Genomic DNA, 18,747 nt, shown 5'->3' with positions numbered 1-18,747 from the left:
TGTCCATGAGTGGTGTTTCATCCAGGTCCTCTTCATCCGACATCTCCACACTCTCTGCAAGGCTTGGTACTGCACCTGCAGACGCTGGCTGAGACAGTGATTCTTTGGCTTCCGGCTGAACAGGCCTGGTAGCAGTGGAAATGCCTGCAGTGGTCAAGTACAGGCACCTGGCAGCCTCTTGAATCAGGAACTCTGGCAGCAGGGCCTTGCGCTCGAGGAAAGATGTTTGACTAGATCCCGGTCCTGCTGCCTTTTTCCCATCTGTATCAGGGTCGGAACTCCTGGACTGCGCACTGGGAGCAGGTTGCAAACTGGAAGGATGCTGCAAATTGAGACCAGGCTGCTCAGGCGTCGGCTGTGGAGAGTTAAATGGTCTCGGAGTGCTGCCGTGCAGATCAGTGCCAGAATCGTCGCTGTCACTGTCCATGGGAGTCACGAAGTGGCTGTATCGGTCACTGAAAATTTCTGTCTCATTTGAACAGCTTCCCTGCTCCACAGGCGGAGACGGCATGAAGGAGTCTCCGAGGCTTTGGCCAGCGGTGTCAAGTTCGTGGCTAGCTCGCGAACTGTTAGAGTTTGAGAAGGCAAATCTTCGCCTCCGATCGGATGGGTCTGCAGGTGTTGGCTGGACATCCTCGCCAAGTTCTGTGGGCGTCAGAAAGGCGCCAGCATGTTTTTCTCCAGAACCCCTTGGAAGAACTGGCGTGGCAACAACAGGTGGGAGGTCCACGGGTCGCCGCTCCAGGATGGAGGCAAGTATGCTCTTTGATGGCCGCGTTGCGGAGGTGGTCACTCGATGGTGGCTGTCCCACAGAACGACGGAAGGCGTGCTCAGGATCGATGCTACATCCTCCTTCAGCCTACTTTGCTGGGTATAGTGGCTGACAGCCGGAGTATACATTGAGGCATACGATTCACTCTCAGCCACATTGTCGGGAGCAGATGGCATAGCGGGTGGCTTTGAGACCTCTGCAGCATCTATGGTGACACTCACAGAAGTCACCTGCGTTGGTAGGCGAGGCTTGGTGCTCTTGTGAAGCACAAGTGTGGTCACGGACCCAGGGTACTGCACTGGTGCTCCGGACTCGTTTCGCCTGAGTGCTGCTGTATTCAGCTGCGATGCTGGCGGTGGCATCGACCGCATGAAGCTCTGCACAAGTACCTTCGTGGCAGATACCTTCCGCCGCACTTCGGGAAGGTATGACTGCTGAGTCCTCCTCTCCCGAAACTGCTCCTGTATGTAGCCAGTCAGAGACAGGGCGGCATGGGGACGTCCGCACTGCAGGAAGTCCTGCACCACGTGGTACGTCCAGGTGGGGTCGACCAGATCGCAGAAACAGCTGACCAGCTGGTCTTCCTCCGCGACTGACAGTGGCACCTGCAGAAGCAGCTCCAGCTTCGCATGGGCTTCCCACACTTTTAGTTTTCTAGCCTGTGCCATAACGCATCCCAGCAGCTGCTCTAGGCCGGGCAGGTAACCGTGCTTGCGGACCATCTGAAGGGCGTCGATGACTCTACAGGTGGCCAGCAGCACGTCCAGATTCAGGGTCATCTTCTCGAGCGCCGAGGCCACCTGCAGGTAGGCGAGGCAGCGCACACCCAGCGGGGGCTGGCACTGGTGCAGCAGGCACACGGCAGAGGCCAACAAGGCGCCCAGAAGCAGCCGCAGTGCAGCACTGAGCTGCTGCTGCGCCTGCAGCTGACACTCCACCCCTTCCTCATGGTTGCCACGGTCGAGGTGCCAGATGTCCTGAACAAGGCTCGGCACATCAGTGCTCAGGTCAATTGGAGACAAGAAGCAATGCAGCGTTTCTTTTAGCGGTTCACAGTCATTTACGATAATTGCGGAGATGTGCAGCAGGAAGTAGATGACGACAAGTGGCGTCGAAGGCTGGTGACCAGGTATGAGATAGATGCTTGGACACGGGGAGCTATCTTGCAGGGGTCTGCCGGGGTCGGCCGCATCTCCCAGGGCTGCCTCTACCAGCACGATGTCCACCAGCATTTTCCTGCCCTTATCACTCTTCGCTTGCTGGCACCAGGTCTTGAAAGCGGTGCACGGGTAGACTAGGGAGCCCTCTCTCACCCGGTGGTCTGGCTGCAACCCGGACTGAAGCAGAAAGAGCAGCGGCGACAAGTGCCTCAACGGCAGGCCCACCACGTCATGCCACACCGCCACCAGCCATGGGTTGGCCATCTGCATGCCCCGGGCTTTCCCCAGCAGCCGGTGGAAGATGCGTAGCTCCTCCATGCGAGTCAGCACGCGCTGACTGGTCGTAACCTCGTTCTGACCAGAGCAGTCGAGCAGCGGCCGAGAACGTCCTTTAGCAGCCCAATCTCTGGACGATGGGAGCGCGCGAAGAAGACGAAGCGACACGAGCCGCGTGACAGAAAGGCTCGGGCTCAGGGTCGGCTCGAAGAGATCAGAATAACAAACCATGTTTCTTCCACTTGACGCCCGCTTTTATACGGTCTAGAACAACCTAGTCAGACCACTTCAACCTTTCCAAGGCCGCCGATATTTACCTGTGTGGAAATCCTACTAAAAAACCGTCTGATGCAATAAATTGTCATACAATTTGTATAATACTGTATGACATTGGTAAAACAGATGTATGATTTAGCAACCATTCTTCTACATCCTTCGCCAGCTTCTTTCGCCGCTGCAGTGTGGAGTCCTTCGCCATCGCTGACCCTTCTCTCGGGGTCCCGGATGACCGCTGGCGGTTTGTTAACTGATTTTTTCGGTCTTCGCCGCATTTTGCGGTCCTGCAGATAGCCGCTGCCTGGTTTCGCCGCGGTCAAGGAGGAGGAAGACGAAGTCTCTCTTCTGCAAAAAAGACGAACTGCGCAACAAGAACACGGACGAAGGGAGGCAGACACACACTAACGTCCGTGTTCTTGTTGCGCAGTTCGTCTTTTTTGCATTATGATCAACCAACTAGCCCGACAAGTCCTGTTGAAACATCTCTCTTCTGGCCGTCTGAGCAACATAGTCACAACGTCGCTGAGTTGCCTGCTGCGGGGTAGTGGCTAAGTACTTGGCGGTGTTGTGCTAGCTTGCTCGATTTCTCCTTCTTGTCTGTGCCTGCTTGCTCCTGTTCCAGGGTGATTGGGCACAGGGCAAAGGCTTAATGTCCACTTCTCCCGTAAAGGGGTTTTCCGCTTGGTTGGCATCTCTTCCTCAAGGCCAGCTCCCAATTGATCTCTTTTTCCGCAGTGGCGTTTCCAGCATTCCAGTCGTTTTAATGCCTTCCGTTGGAGGCGCTATCCGACTGAACAACACGGGGGCAGTACAGGCGGCTCTTCAATCCACATCGAAACACTTGATGCGCATTACTGATGTCCGGCAGTTCGGCAGGGGTGGTATTATGTGCAGGTCACGGGACATGGACTGTATAGAAGACCTGTCGAAGTGTCCGTCCTTCGCCAACCACCAGGTGAGAGCTTTCATTCCGCCTCATCTAGCGTGTTCCAAGGGGTAAGTCTTAGGGGTCGACTCTCGATTGAGCCCTATGGAAACGCTTGAGAACCTCTCGTCTGCAGGAGTGATTGCTGTGCATCGATGCAGCAGATGGTCTTTGCACGAACAGAAGAAGCTCAGGTGCTCGAGCTTCTGGACAAACGCATATGCACGCGGAGAGAAGCTTTTGCCGCAGTCAAGGAAAGAACCTCAATGTCAGGCTGCTCTAGTGTGGCCGCCAAATGCCGACTCATAATGGATGCCAGTTGGTCCCAGGCTATCACAGCGGCAGTTGAGAAAACTGTGGCAAATGCATTGGATCGAATTATAATAACAGTATCCACGTGCATTTTGCACGTTATAGCTACCCAGATGACCAATCTGCTCCAGGTGCCCACTGCTCCTCTCTTGCCTGTTTAGATATAGAGTCAGATATCCGCGCCCAGAAAAGAAGTGGGTCTCCTTTAAATATTGCAGGTTGGTCTTGCCCCCAGTCGAAGACAAAGAGAATAACGCAAGTCAAAATAATCAGACCAGGATTCTAGAAAAGTCACGACTGCGGCACTTCCGCCAAGCTAGGGTTCTTGAGTGTACTCCAGTGGAATTGCCTTTCTATATTCTCAGCTAAAACAAGTTTAAATTGCCTATGCAATCATCTTCTACCAGATTTAATTGCATTACAGGAAACATGGCTAACTACAAATATCAGCTATCATCTTAAAAATTACCGTCCGTTCCGTCTTGACCGGTCATCACGAGAGGGAGGGTTGTTAGTGCTAATCTCTACAAAGTTTTGTCACAGGGCATGCATTTTTTCCAATATGCGGACAATGAATGTGAAGTCCTTGCGGTTGACCTCAGTGTGTCTGGTCAAAAGCCCTTTACGGTATCCAATGCATATTTCCCGTCATGTGTGCATGGCACTGGGCCCCTTGACTCACTCATGTCTAGTAGACGTCCTCAGGTTTTATTACTTGAATAATTGGGTTTTTTTAAAGGAAATGGCGCAGTATCTGTCTCATATATCGTTGGACACATGAACCGCGCCGTAAGGGAAGGGATAAAGGAGGGAGTGAAAGAAGAAAGGAAGAAGAGGTGCCGTATTGGAAGGCTCCGGAATAATTTCGACCACCTGGGGATCTTTAACGTGCACTGACATCGCACAGCACACGGGCGCCTTAGCGTTTTTCCTCATTAAAAACGCAGCCGCCGCGGTCGGGTTCGAACCAGGGAACTCCAGATCAGTAGTCGAGCGCCCTAACCACTGAGCCACCGCGGCGGGGAAACAGTGGTTAGGGCGCTCGATGACTTAATTCAGTTCGCACCATGTGACGTGGGGGCTTTAAACAGACAGCTTTGGTTCTCGTTTATTTGATTGGGTTTCTGACAACAATTTGATCTGCAACAATTCCGAATTACCTACGTTTGTTCAGAGTGAATGCCGCTCTGCATTAGATTTAACTTTTTCCTCCCCAGGAGTCTCTGTCACGTCTTGGGCGCCTGTTGACTCTGCAACAGCGATCATCCACCGATTAGTTTCAAGTTTGCGTGTAAATTACCTCTTTTGGAGCGATATAAGTGCGCGTTAATTAATTACAGTTGCTTTAAAGACACGCTAAAATCAGCTCTCAAAATCACTTCCGACCCATGCCCTGAGACAAGTGCCGAAACCAAAGCTACGCATCTATGTTCAATACTGGAACATGCAAGAAATAGGCCTGTAATTTGACTGGCAAGTCTTATCACCTGATTTATGAATTGGTATTATTTTTGCAACTTTCCATTCCGCTGAGAGGAAGCGCTCGCATATGGACTTATTGAACACAAGGCATAGGTACTTACTCATGGGCTCGGCATAACGTTTCACGAAGACATTTGCAAATTCGCCCGGGCCGCTGCACTTTTTATCATCTAGGTTTAACATCAATGATAGTACTCCTTCTTCACTTATGACTGGGGCATCCAGTACACCATATTGTTCTCTGTTTTCTTGCCTAAAATAATGCGTAATACCATTGTCTGGTGTAAATACGGATTGGAAAAATGCGCTGAATGCAACCGCCTGCTTTCTTTCTTAGTTAGGTGGCAAACGGTTTGGACGGATTTCTTTGTCACTAATATAGCGCCAGAATTTTTAGGGTGATTCTTTGATAAAGTTGTTAAGAGTTGTTTTACAGAAGTATTGCTTTGCTTCTTTTGTCTTTTCCTTCAGTTCTTTCTTCATTGTATTAACATTTTGGCAGTAGTCTGAGACCAGGCTTGATTTTCAAAACCTTTCAATTCTACGTTTTAAGTGAATTACTTCGCGAGTTATCCAAGGATTCTGCTTTCTTGTGGACTTTTTATTGGTGAGACAAACTGCCTCATACAGTGCAGTACACGATTTTTCAACTGCAGCCATATTTCATCGATGTCTGCAGAGCCTTCTGTGCATAGATTGTGGAAATCGAGGTATTCGTGTGCAAGGTGTGTCATGATAGCTGCATCATCAGCTTTGTTAAAGGTATATACACGCTTTGTAGAACCACTCTGGCGAAACCGTGCTGGATACGATAGTGTGCACACAGCAATATTATGATCAGACAAACCAACAAAAATATTCACGCTAACCTTTTCCTTCAAAAAATGGTCGCTTAGGAAAATAAGATCCAGAATAGAGCTTGAAGTACCCTGCACCCGAGTAGCCTTGGAAACAACCTGTGTTAGATCCAGAGTGAATAAAATGTTTACCAGAAGATTGTTTATTGCCGTGGACGGGCTTAACAAGTTCCAATTTACATCTGGAAGGTTGAAGTCTCCTTCCATTATTACAGCGCTTCCCAGCATGTACCTCTGCATATACTCAAGAAGCGGCTTAGGATAGGAAGCCTCTGCGTTTGGGGGTCTGTACACAGCCCCAACGCAGGCAGATCTCTGACTTAGCTGAACCTTGCACCAGACTGCTTCGACGCCTGGAACGTCTGGCATTAGTGAATAGCGTATGCCTTGCCTCAGAAGCACAGCCACTCTCCCACCTCTAGTTATTCTATCTTTACGAACCATAGTTTATTTTTTATTTTATTTATTTGAACCTCAAGGGTCCCTGGCAGGACATTGCATGAGGAGTGGGCGCAAGAACAGCGGTAAACAATGAATGTTATATGGGAATCATGACAATGAGATGGCTTCCTCGATGGCAGTCTTGAAATGGGCTGGATCAGGTATTAGTGGTAAGTTGCAGGGAAGGTCATTCCAGTCGCGAGCTGTGTGGACAAAAAATGATTTCTGAAATGTAGTAGTGCGGGCACGGTGCGGGATGACGCTGTTTGGATGGCCTGTGCGGGGTATTCGACGTACTGGTAGAATGAGCTTGCTGTCACGGGGTGAACAATGAAAAAGCAGTGATAAAGGCAGAGACGTGAAATTCGGTGACGGGAAGCGAGAGAAGGAAGTTTTAGTTTGAACTTCAAGGCGGATATGCTATAGTATCGAGAGTAGTTTGAAAGAATAAAGCGAGTGGCCCGATTCTGAACAGATTCAAGGGCTGAGGTAAGGTTATACTGATGGGGGTCAAATATTACGCAAGCGTATTCAAGTTTAGGTCGCACAAATGTTTTATAAGTTAGTAATTTTAAGGAAGAAGGAGCCATGGGCAGGTTACGATGGAGATACCCAACTGCTCGATTAGATGAGTTTATTATGTGGTTAATGTGGCAAGGCCATGAAAAGTCACTAGCGAGGTTAATACCAAGATACTAAAAAATGTTAGTGGAAATAATGGCAGTATCTTTAATTTTATAAGTAGGCGGAGTATAATTTCGGCGGCGGTGAAAAGAAATATGCACAGTCTTTGTAGTATTTAGGGACATTAGCCACGTAGTGCACCGCTGCTGTATGTTATCCAGGGCATTTTGGAGGATGTAAACATCCTCGGCGTTAGTTATGGGGCGGTAGAGGACGCAGTCATCCGCGAAAAGGCGGATGCTAGATATTACTGTGGAAGGCAAATCGTTAATGTATATTAGAAAGAGCAAAGGGCCAAGAACTGTGCCTTGGGGTACTCCTGAAAGAATGTGTGAGTAAGATGATGAGAAGCCATTAGCGGAAACAAATTGCATGCGGTCAGTTAAAAAGCTTCGAATCCAGTTCAAGACACTAGGATGAATGCTTAAAAGAGACATTTTAAGTAAAAGGCGGGAATGGGGTACTTTATAGAGAGCTTTCTCGAAATCTAGAAATAGCGCATCAGCTGGGGTATTGCGGTCTTGATAGGAATGAATGTCATGCAGGAAAAAAGCTAATTGGGTTTCACATGAGTGGTCTTTCCGGAATCCGTGTTGGTTTGGATGAAAAAAGTTGACCGATGTTAGAAATGTGGCAACGTTAAAGTAAATGACGTATTACATGATCTTAGAGCATACTCTGGTAAGCGAAATGGGCCGGTAATTACCTGGGGATGATCTGTCACCTTTTTTTGAAAACTGGAATCACCTTCCCAATTCGCCAGTCATGTGGAACGGAGCCTGTATCAAGCGACTGTTGAAAAATTAGGGAAAGAATGAGACTGCAAACATGCTTAGTATTCTTTAAGACTTGGGAATAAATTCCATCGATACCGCAGGAAGATAAAAATTTTAGCGAGTCGATAATATTAACAATATCATGTGTGTTGAAGGTGATGACATCCATTGGTGGATGCGACAAAGGCGCAGAATCAGGGACATGACCAGTTGTTTCATTAGTAAAAACTGAGGAGAATGCATGGTTCAAGATATTGGGTTTCGTTTATGGGGTTTTTACGTCCCAAAGCAACTCAGGCTATGAGGGACGCCGTAGTAGAGGGCTCCGGAAATCTCGACCACCTGGGGTTCTTTAACGTGCCCTGACATCGCACAGTGCACGAGCCTCTACAATTTCGCCTCCATCGAAATTCGACCGCCGCGGCCGGGATCGAACCCGCGTCTTTCGGGCCAGCAGCCGAGCGCCGTAACCACTGAGCCACCGCGGCTGCGGTTCAAGACATTAGGTACGTCGGATATGCCGACTGGTGAGCCAGTGCTGTCAATGAGAGAAATAGTATTATCAACATCAGGGATAATGGTTTTCCAGAAGCACTTAAGGTGTCTTTGTAACATTTCTGGGAGGGTAGTGGAAAAAAACCGGAGTTTAGTTTCGGTAGCGAGATCGGAATATTTCTTGACAGTGATGTGGTATTTGTGCCAGGCACATTTGGTGTTAGATAACTTGGCAGAACGGAAAAGGCGCTTTTTCTGATCATTTAAACGGTTTAGTGTAACATTAAACCATGGAGAATATTTTCGCTCTGTTATGCTCAAGGTAGGGATCTAAAGTCGAATCAAACGCAGTATTTCTGACTTGAAGAGAGACCAGTTCGACTCAGCAGAACGTAACTGGTAGGTAGAAGCAAACTGGTTATGGAAAACAAGAAGGTCACGATTCACACTAATGTAGTCTGCTTTGTCGTATAGCGTTAGTACTTTTTTGGATTTAGGACTTTTGGTAACGCTGGTAGAAAAGAAAGTGCGAAGTACAACGTGCTCACTAAGGCCCGTAATGGACGAAGGAGCACTGAATTCGTCAGGGTGAGTAGTTAAAATAAGGTCAAGAATGTTTGATGTGTGCTCAGTCGTGCGGGCGGGCTCAGAAACAATTTGAGACAGGCCGATAGTTAAGCATGTGTTTAGGAATTCACTAGATGCCTGACTTTTTGTTAGGGTGCGGGACATATCATTCCAATCTATGGACGAAAAGTTGAAATCCCCGAAAAGCAAAATGGGGGTGCGTGGGTAAGATGAGATTAGCGAATCTAGCGTGTCAAGAAAGAGCGTTATGAAGGAACCGTCCGTATCAGGCGGTCCATAGCATATACCGATCAGTACGCGAGGGGATGAAGCATGACAGCACACACAAATCATTTCCAACGAGGTTGCTACATTCACAATGGAACAATTTAGAAGTTGCTTGGCAGCGATAAGAACGCCGCCCCCACGGCAGCCGTGAGGTCTGTCTTTCCGGAATATATCAAACTCAGGAAGTTTGGGCAGGATTTCGGAATCTAAGATTGATGAATTTAGCCATGTTTCAGTCAGTAGAACGACGTTACTTGATGATGACCTGATAAGACTACATAAGGAATCACGCTTGGGTATTATACTGCGAATGTTAGTGTAAAAAAGGGACAGATGATCGTTTTTGGACCGCACGTTACTGCTGAGGGGAATTGGCGGCTGCTATGATTTACGTTCGAGCACTTTTTCAGCGGTGTGGTCAAAGATGTACGTTTTACCATTGGAGACTAGCCTGTTGTGACGGAGCTTGTAGGGGATGTGGTTAGCTTTAGCAAATTCAATGAGGCGTTTACGGGAGAGTCGGGTGTTAGGGGAAAAATCTCCACTAATTGCGTAATCAGTTGATTTAGGTTTATAAGCTGATGATAAAACGCGTTCTTTGTCCTTGAACTGCAGAAATTTAACTATGATTGGGCGGTGCTTTTCTCTTTTGAATGTGCCCAGACGATGCGCTCGCTCGATATTATTGCTTTCAATGGTTACATTCAGGTTCTTCTGGCAGTGATCAATTATTAATTTTTCAGAAGCACTCCAGCTTTTGTTTTCCGCATCTTGGAGCCCATAGAACGCCAAATTGCTTCGGCGAGACATGTTTTCAAGGTCATCCATTCGGGCAGTCAAAGAAGATACCTGAGCTGAGCAGATAGCGGTAATGCTTTGTATACTGTCAATTTGAGATCTTACATTTGATATAGACTGGAAATCTGTCTCAATTTTGGCAAGCCTAGTGTTTAGGTGCGCAAATGCTTTCTCATGCTCTCCAAGGGTGGACTTGATAGAGCCTAGCTGCTGAAGGATAGTTGACTGCCCGGATTGTAAAACTGTAAGCGCGGCAAGTATACGATTAGAATTGTCAGCAGCAGAGGAGGGGGAGGTCCGAGATTTGTTTCCACATACCCGGCCAGCAATTGTACTGTCAACAACATGCGGGAACACTCGTAAAACTTAGCTATAGATCGCCGTGTGCCCGGCAGCACAAACAGACAGCGGTTACTGGAGCGCTTGGCGTAAAGGCTGTGATAATTCGTTACCTGCGTAACGAAGAAGCGAAGGCAGTTAGGGCGATCCATTTCTGTAGCACCGCCGAGCCCACTCCCGCCAGGAGGAGCAATTTCATGGCTCTTTATATCTGCGTGCATCCACGTTTCCGTGATGCAAACAATATCAGCGTTTAGAGCAATCAAGGTTGCCTCTAGCTGTTCAACTTTGTTTACGGGGCTACGCGCATTAACATTGATAACGGTTAGGGGCGTCGGCGGCTTCGAGTTGCTCGGGCTGGAGCGTCGTCCTGGCTTTCGTTTTTTGCAACTTCAATAATGTCGCTTTTTTCTTCGTCCCATGTGTACCAACGCATGTTTATTTTTATTTTATCCTATTTATGGTCGGCCTTATCTTTTTGATCACGATTTACATTTGTTCGCTCCACGAGTTTCTTTCCAGCGTCTCATACAGCTCGGGAAAAGCCTTCTCCAAATGAATACCCAGTTCGTTTCAGCTCAGTGCAGTTTCACAGTATGTTAGTTTTTTCTCGGTAGTCAAATAATTTTAAGATAACACGCCTATGCTTTGAACGTCAGATGCTTCCTTTCGTCCGAGACGATGAGTCCTTTCAAAGCCTGCCGTTTTTATTTCTAAATTTTCTTCAAAAATTTTCTCTACAGTGTCCTGCAAGCTTTGGGGGGGTCTCATTTTCTTGTTCCTGAATACGATATATACTGATATTAGACCTGTAGCTTCTGTTATCTAGATTATCAACTGTTTTCGTCAAGGATACAACCATTTTCTCAAGTTTATCAACTCGTTCCACGCAATCCATGACCTGTTTTTCAATCTTTCCGATTTTTTCTAGTTTTTTTATCTATAGAACCTAGTTTTGGTTGGTCACCGTTTTCTCTTGTTTTATCTCCTGAATGTCTTTCGCGGTCGCTTTCAGTTGCTCTTCGATTGTTTCGCCTGTGGGCCCGGGATTAGTCTCGACGTCCCCCGCCAGTAACAGAGACCGTAAAGATGTTGCAAATTCATTCAAACAGCGGCAGTGGGCACGGCAGCAAGATCAGACAAAGGTTGTTGCTACGAAAGGTTTTGTCAAAGCGTTTTCTCACCTGAATCACAAAAAGGAACGGGTTTGTATCCGGCATCTTGGTAGTGCTGCCCCGCCCACTGAAGGATTATCTGCTGAAGCTCTGGCTTATATACCAGTCCACTGACGTCACGGCCGTCGTCCCTTGTGTTGCCGTTGCTGATAGTGCGGTGCTTTTGGGTATGTAGTTGACGCAGTCGCCGTATGGACCTCGATGAAGACACAAGTCATGTTCCCAGATTCCAAGCGGCCGGAACAGATCCGACGAAGAGATCGGCATTGCAGAGGGTCCTGATGATACCAGCAGCAATCCAAGCGAAACCTGAATCACAAAAAGGAACGGGTTTAGATCCGGCATCTTGGTGGTGCTGCCGCACCTACTGAAGGATTCTCTGTTGTTATTGTTGGTAGGAAGAAAGAAGGGAAAGTGCACGGGCCTGCCTACTGGCTCAAGCCGAGCCACGCTCGCTGCCGCGTGCTGAAAGTAGGAGACGTAAAGGATAGGAGGGAAAGATAGATAGTAAAGGCGCCGCGTGCTAATAGGCTCATAGGCCCCGGGCCGATCCCGTAGGCAGTGCAATACCAGGCCAACCCGTGCCAGAGTGCGTCTAGCACTCCGCCATATTCCAAAAATAAGTTTAATATCTTGGGTCCAAGGACCATCGGCTGATATAAAATCAGGTATCAGGTATCACCTAATCAGGTATCAGTGAAGGATTCTCTGCTTAAGCTCTGGCTTATATACCAGTCCACTGACGACACGGTCGTCGTCCCTTGTGTTGCCGTTGCGGGTGGGTATATAGTTGACGCAGTCGCCGTCTGGACCTCCATGAAGACGCACGTCATGTTCCCCGATTCCAGGCAGATCAGCTAGGTTTCGCCTTTTAACAGTTCAAAGATTTTTAAACTTGTGCGACTCACCTCTACGCGCCTCCAGTATAATATTTCTTAGTCACCTGCAGTGTATTTAGTGCCGCCTGGTCTCGTCTGCATACTCCGCAGATATGCTTCGTGTAATCTCTCATTGATCCCTTAAACATTCATTTTACACATGTCTGCCAAATGCATAACAACTCATCTTCTGTCCAAATTGAATTCGATGAGATTTTCCCATCGAATGCGCAGCTGCAGCCCCTTCCTCTTCTTCAGGGTTTGTTGCACGACCACCTAAGGCCCTTTCCCTCTCATGTTCTTATTGCTACCAATGCCTCGCAGGATCGCGAAAAGGCAGGTGTGCGAATTTTTTAACCTTTAGTGGGTTGGTCTTTTTCTCTCCGTCTTCCTGACTTCACTCCAAATTATCTGGCTGGTCCCCGGATGCTAGTACGCGTTCTGGGCAATTGAGTGCAGGTGCCACCACCTCAGGCTCGGATTTCTCGGACGCCGTGGACACGCTCCTTGCGCACGTCTCCGACGACAATCTGGGGCGGACCGGGGCTTCGTTTCCGGTCGAAGACACTACTGCTGCGGCCGCCCTGGGTTCGCGCACCTCCTCGGATTGCGTGCTGATCTCGGGCGGCAATTCTCCGCCACAGGTCTCCTGCCCGGACGGCGCCGGGTGTGTGGTGCTGGCTCTCAACAGGTCCTTTGACTTGTTTCCTGTTTTGTTTACACTTCGCGTGGTGGCAGTAGCACGCTCGACGGCCGCCGCATCTTTCTTGATGATTTCGGCCTGCGCTCCACCGCACTTTCACATGAAATTAACATTCGACGATATAAGACAAGCACTAATACTCACCGAGGGGGTGCCTGTCGTTCTGGGAGGTGACTTCAAAGTGAAACATTCGTCATGGGGTCCGCATATTTGTGATGGTCGTGGCGGGGAGCTGCTGCAGTTTGCAGTGCCTTCAGGTTACATAATAGTTAACGATCCGGCATATCCTTCCACATATTCCACGCCGTATACGCACAGCTGGATTGAAGTTGCACTTGCAAGCCCCACCTTGTTGATGGCCGGTTTGAAATTGACGGTTGCTAGCCGCAGCGGTGGATCAGTGGTTATGGCGCTCGGCTGCTGACCCGAAAGACGCGGGTTCGATCCCGGCTACGGCGGTTGAATTTCGATGGAGGTGAAATTCTAGAGGCCCGTGTACTGTGCGATGTCAGTGCACGTTAAAGAACTTCAGGTGGTCGAAATTTCCGGAGCCCTTCACTACGGCGTCTCTCATAGCTTGAGTCGCTTTGGGACGTTAAACTTCCATAAACCATCTAAACTATCAATTGACGGTTGCTCACACCATGACACTCTCTGAACACAAACACACTGAGGTGAAATTCGGTTCGACATATACACATGCACACCGGGAAGAGTTTTGAGGACCATGACACAATGTACATTTTTTGATGCGGTGGCCGGAGCTCAGTTGGCTACGGCGGGCGGATTGGATTTGATGGTGGAAACTTTTCTTGAGATTTTCAAGAAAGAGGGCAGGAAAAATTCAACTATAAGGCCGGTCACGGGTCGCCAGAGGGACGACTTCTCCGCTTCATGGTTGTCTCCGGAGCTCGGTGCTGAGCGCTCCCGAGTTAGCTCTCTCCGGAGGCGCTCTCAGCGTTTTGGCCGCCGCGGTGGCTGAGTGCTTATGGCACTCGGGCGCCGGCCCTAAAGATGCTGGTTCGATTGCGGCCGCGGCGGTCCAATTTCGATGGAGGCGAAGTTCTAGAGGCCCGTGTGCTGTGCGATGTCAGTGCACGTAAGAGAACCCCAGGTGGTCGAAATTTCCGGAGCCCTTCACTACGGCGTCCCTCCTACCCTGAGTCGCTTTGGGACGTTAAACCCCCATGAACCAAAAACCATGCTTTCAGCGGTGTAAAGAGTATGGAATGAGGAAATTTTATGGCCAAGTTTACTATGAGGAGTTAAAGAAATTCAGGGGAACCGTTCCGGACGCAAGACAATTAGCAACTAAAGACACAGCCCGGGAATTGGTTGAGTGGAATTTACAGCCCCAATTTTAAGGTTACATTTGGAAGGCTGAGCGCACCGTTGAGTGTGCCGCCAGTGGAACGTTCGGACAGGTCATTAACTACTTCTTTAAAGGAGACGGCTCAAAAAATGTTCAATTGTCAGGTGTCTTCAGATGAGCAGTCATTGTACTTAACTATTCATGTCAACTTGCGTGAGACCACGGCAAATACAACGCTAGTTGAGCCGGACGACATTTCGTTCACATACGGGAAAGGACATTATGTTTACATACTGTTTTTTGTCTCTGTCTGCGCCAAAAAAATGAGATCACGGCTTCGGAGGAGGATGCGCTCGGCCGAGTGGCCTCGTGTGCAAAGGAGGAGATGGTTCCATCAGAAGGGAGAAGACGGTGTGTCTTCTTATCTCTCCTCCTTGGAGGGGGGAGGGGGGGGGGGTTGAATGGGACGCACGCCCGCGCCATACGCATGGCGGGAGTCAGTCTGCAGTTCAGGCCCCCCGTCCGTGTGCTAGGTGTGGTCTTCGGCCGTAGCTTGTCCTTCATAGCTCACGGGGATCAGCTCAAGGAGCGGTCCGAGTTGCTCTCGGCGCGTCTCAGTTATTTCTTGAGGCTCAGTGGCACGCCGGCTCCCGACCATCTGCGAGCGCTTTACTCGCAGGTCGTCCTGCCCACTGTTACGTTTCGCCTGCGACGCGCGGTATAGCCGGCGCGGATGCAACGGACGCCGGGGCTTCGTTCAAAGTGGCGGTCATTTTGGGCCCGTTCAGTGCTGCCGTAACGCCTCCCGCCAAGCGCGTCCAGGCAGGTTTCAATGCCACGTGTCGTCGTGTGTGCGTGTGTGTGTGTGTGTGCATGTTGGTGCCCACGCTTGTCAAAGCGCGGCAGCCGGGGAGAGGAGCTCCCCAACTGGGAGGCGAGGAGGTCTGACCGGCGCCGGCCCGGCGGACGCGCACGTCACGTCTGAACATGTCAGAGCGTCGCCGTATCGGGCGCCTCATCCCAAGCCGTTCCTTCTTGCCCTCGACTCCGTGGGTATAAAGGGAGCTGCCCCGGACGCCGGAGACTTCGATTCCTTCCTTCGAGTAACGTGGTCGCCCTGACCGGCTGCTCTTTTGCGATGCCAGAATAAACAAGTTGTTCTGTTGCCAGTCGACTCATCCTTTGCCGGGACCTTCGGATGTTTCCAGCTTTGCCCCAGGCCGCCAGGCCAACGCTACCCTTGGGGCTTGCAACCCTTTTGCAACAACTGGTTGCCAGCGGTGAGATCCCGACAACGGAGGCCAGCAGCGAAGATATGCGGTCAACTGTATGCTGAGCAGCACAACGACCATCCGGGAGCAGTGCAACGAGCCCTGTGTGATGACTGGTTGCCTGCAGCGGAACGACTGCGCTGAATTCTTGGCCGCGAGGTTTGGTGAGTGCGGGACTTTCTTCTTCTGAGTTTTGCCAGGCTTTTGTTAGTGTCAGAAACAGAGCTGGTAATTGTGGTTGTCGTTGCTGCCGGGTTAGTTTGCGGCAAGACAATAGTAGGCAGTAGAGAAAGCAGCATTCGGAGCAGCCATGGATTGAAGTCGTTGCGCAAACCGAAATTGCTGGAGCTTGCAAGAGAGTTGGGTCTGGATGTCTCAGACAAACTCAGAAAACCAGAACTGCTAAGGGCTATTCTTCAGTTGGAGGCTGAGGATGACGAGCTGTCGGAATGCCTTGAGACCATTGAGGAGAGGGAGCAAAAAGAAAAAGAGGAGCGCGAACGTAAAGAGCAAAAAGAGAAAGACGAGCGCGAACGTAAAGAGCAAAAAGAGAAAGACGAGCGCGAACATAAAGAAGAGCGCGACCATCAACACGCTTTGGAAATGAAGCGTCTCGAGGTAGAGATGGAACGCGCTCGTAATGGAAGCCAGGCACACGGTGCAGGAGAACGAGTATCGTTCAAAATGACTGACCTGATGCGGCCGTTTAAGTTTGGAGAGGACATTGGTTTGTTCCTGGTTAACTTTGAGCGAACGTGCGAGAAGCAGGGGTTCTCTCGGGAAACGTGGCCACAGCGCTTGCTCACTTTGTTACCCGGCGAGGCGGCCGACGTAGTCGCTCGCTTGAAGAGAGAGGAGGCAGAGGATTTCGACCAAGTGAAATCGAGTCTGCTAAAAAAGTACAGGCTGTCAGCGGAGGCGTTCCGTCGGAAGTTTCGGGAAAATGAAAAAGGCAGAAGTGAGTCATATACAGAGTTTGCCTACAGGCTTATGTCAAACATGCAGGAGTGGCTCAAAGAAGAGAAAGCGTTTGGTGACCACGAGAAAATTCTGCAGTGTTTCGGGCTGGAACAGTTTTACAGTCGGTTACCTGAGAACGTGCGGTACTGGGTCTTGGATAGGCCAGACGTTAGTACAGTGGCTAAAGCCGCCGAGCTAGCCGAGGAGTTTGTGACGCGTCGGGCTCGCGGAGCTAAGGACGGTCAAAAGGGTGAATTTGGCTCCAAGTCTGAGAGGCCGAAGTTCACACCCATGAGAGCAAGGGGGACACACGTAGTGCGGATGCGAGTGAAAGCAGTCCGACCGAACGTAAGGAGACGGCGGCAGCCGAAGCCGAACGCAGAAAGCGGTTCGAGAGGAGGCAAGCGCGCGTGTGTTATACGTGCCAGAAGCCGGGTCACTTTTCGGCGCAGTGTCCAGAAACAAAAAGAGAAGTCGTGTGTTTGTCATTATGTAGCACTGACGAGAACATGAAGCTTCTCGAGCCTTACATGCGAGACTTCCTCGTGAACGGGAAAGAGTGCCGAGTGCTTCGTGATTCCGCAGCTACAATGGATGTAGTTCACCCCTCTTACGTAGAACCCGATATGTTCACGGGCGAGTGCGCATGGATCAAGCAAGCCGTGGAAGCTCATAGCGTGTGTCTGCCCGTAGCAAAAGTGCTTATTGAAGGACCTTTCGGAGCACTTGAGACGGAGGCCGTAGTGTCATCTATGCTGCCCCACCCCCCCCCCCCCCCCCCCAGTACCCGTACCTATTTTCGAACAGGTCCGATCACCTCCTGCGCGAGAAAGGGCTTTTGTTTGGTGAGGCTAGCGTTCAGGCCTTAACCAGATCGAGAGTTCGGGAGCTCGCTGCAAAGGCGGTAGTTGCGGGGCCGACGTTGTCGAACAATGAGAAAGGGTCAGAGGCGCAGCAAGGTGATATTCAGAGCACGTCCGAACTCAATAAAATTGAGCCTGTAGCGCTGAAGGCACCAGGTACTGGAGAGGAAACGCCCGACACTGGAAAGTTAGAAGAGCTATCTGCAGATTTGCTCATCGCGCCTACGTCCGATGGACTTAATAGGTTGCTAAAAGTCAGCCGGTCGGCTTTGATAGCCGAGCAAAAAAAAGATGGCAGCCTAGAAAACATGCGCTGCAATGTCAAGGAAGGTGTCGCCAAGAAAAATGCTCGTTTTGTGGAAAGAGGTGCGGTCCTGCACCGGAAGTATCTAGAGCGCAGAGGAGTCGAGTTCGATCAGCTGATCGTGCCTCAGTGCTACTGTCAGGATCTGTTGCGCTTGTCGCATGTCGGTTCGTGGTCCGGACACCTAGGAGTTAAAAAGACTAAGGACCGTCTCTTGCAAGAGTACTATTGGCCAGGGTGTTTTCGTGACGTAGAACACTTTGTGAGGACATGTGACACCTGTCAGCGGGTTGGCAAACCAGGGGACAAATCGAGGGCGCCGTTGAAGTTGGTACCTATCATTACGGAGCCTTTTAGACGGCTCGTTATTGATACAGTGGGACCTCTGCCGGTAACAGCCACAGGGTACAGACACATTTTGACTGTGATCTGCCCAGCGACAAAGTTCCCTGAAGCAGTGCCACTTAAAGAACTCAGCTCAGTTGAGATAGTCAATGCACTACTGTCCATATTTGCGCGAGTTGGTTTTCCTGCGGAAATCCAGTCAGATCAGGGCACAGTGTTTACTAGCGCTTTGACGACAGCCTTTCTCGAAAGGTGTGGGGTAAAGCTGTTACACAGCTCAGTGTACCACCCACAGTCGAATTCCGTTGAGAAGCTCCACTCCGTCATGAAGCGCGTGTTGAGAGCATTGTGTTTTGAGCAACAAAGTGATTGGGAGCTGTGTCTGCCTGGGGTGATGTTTGCATTAAGGACCGCGCCGCATGCGGCTACGGGGTTTTCGCCAGCTGAGCTGGTGTACGGTCGCTCGCTGCGGTCTCCGCTTCGCATG

This window comes from Amblyomma americanum, chromosome 1 (assembly GCF_052857255.1).
Source record: "Amblyomma americanum isolate KBUSLIRL-KWMA chromosome 1, ASM5285725v1, whole genome shotgun sequence".
In the NCBI taxonomy this organism is placed as follows: Eukaryota; Metazoa; Arthropoda; class Arachnida; order Ixodida; family Ixodidae; genus Amblyomma; species Amblyomma americanum.
Note: the sequence above shows the minus strand (reverse complement) of the source record.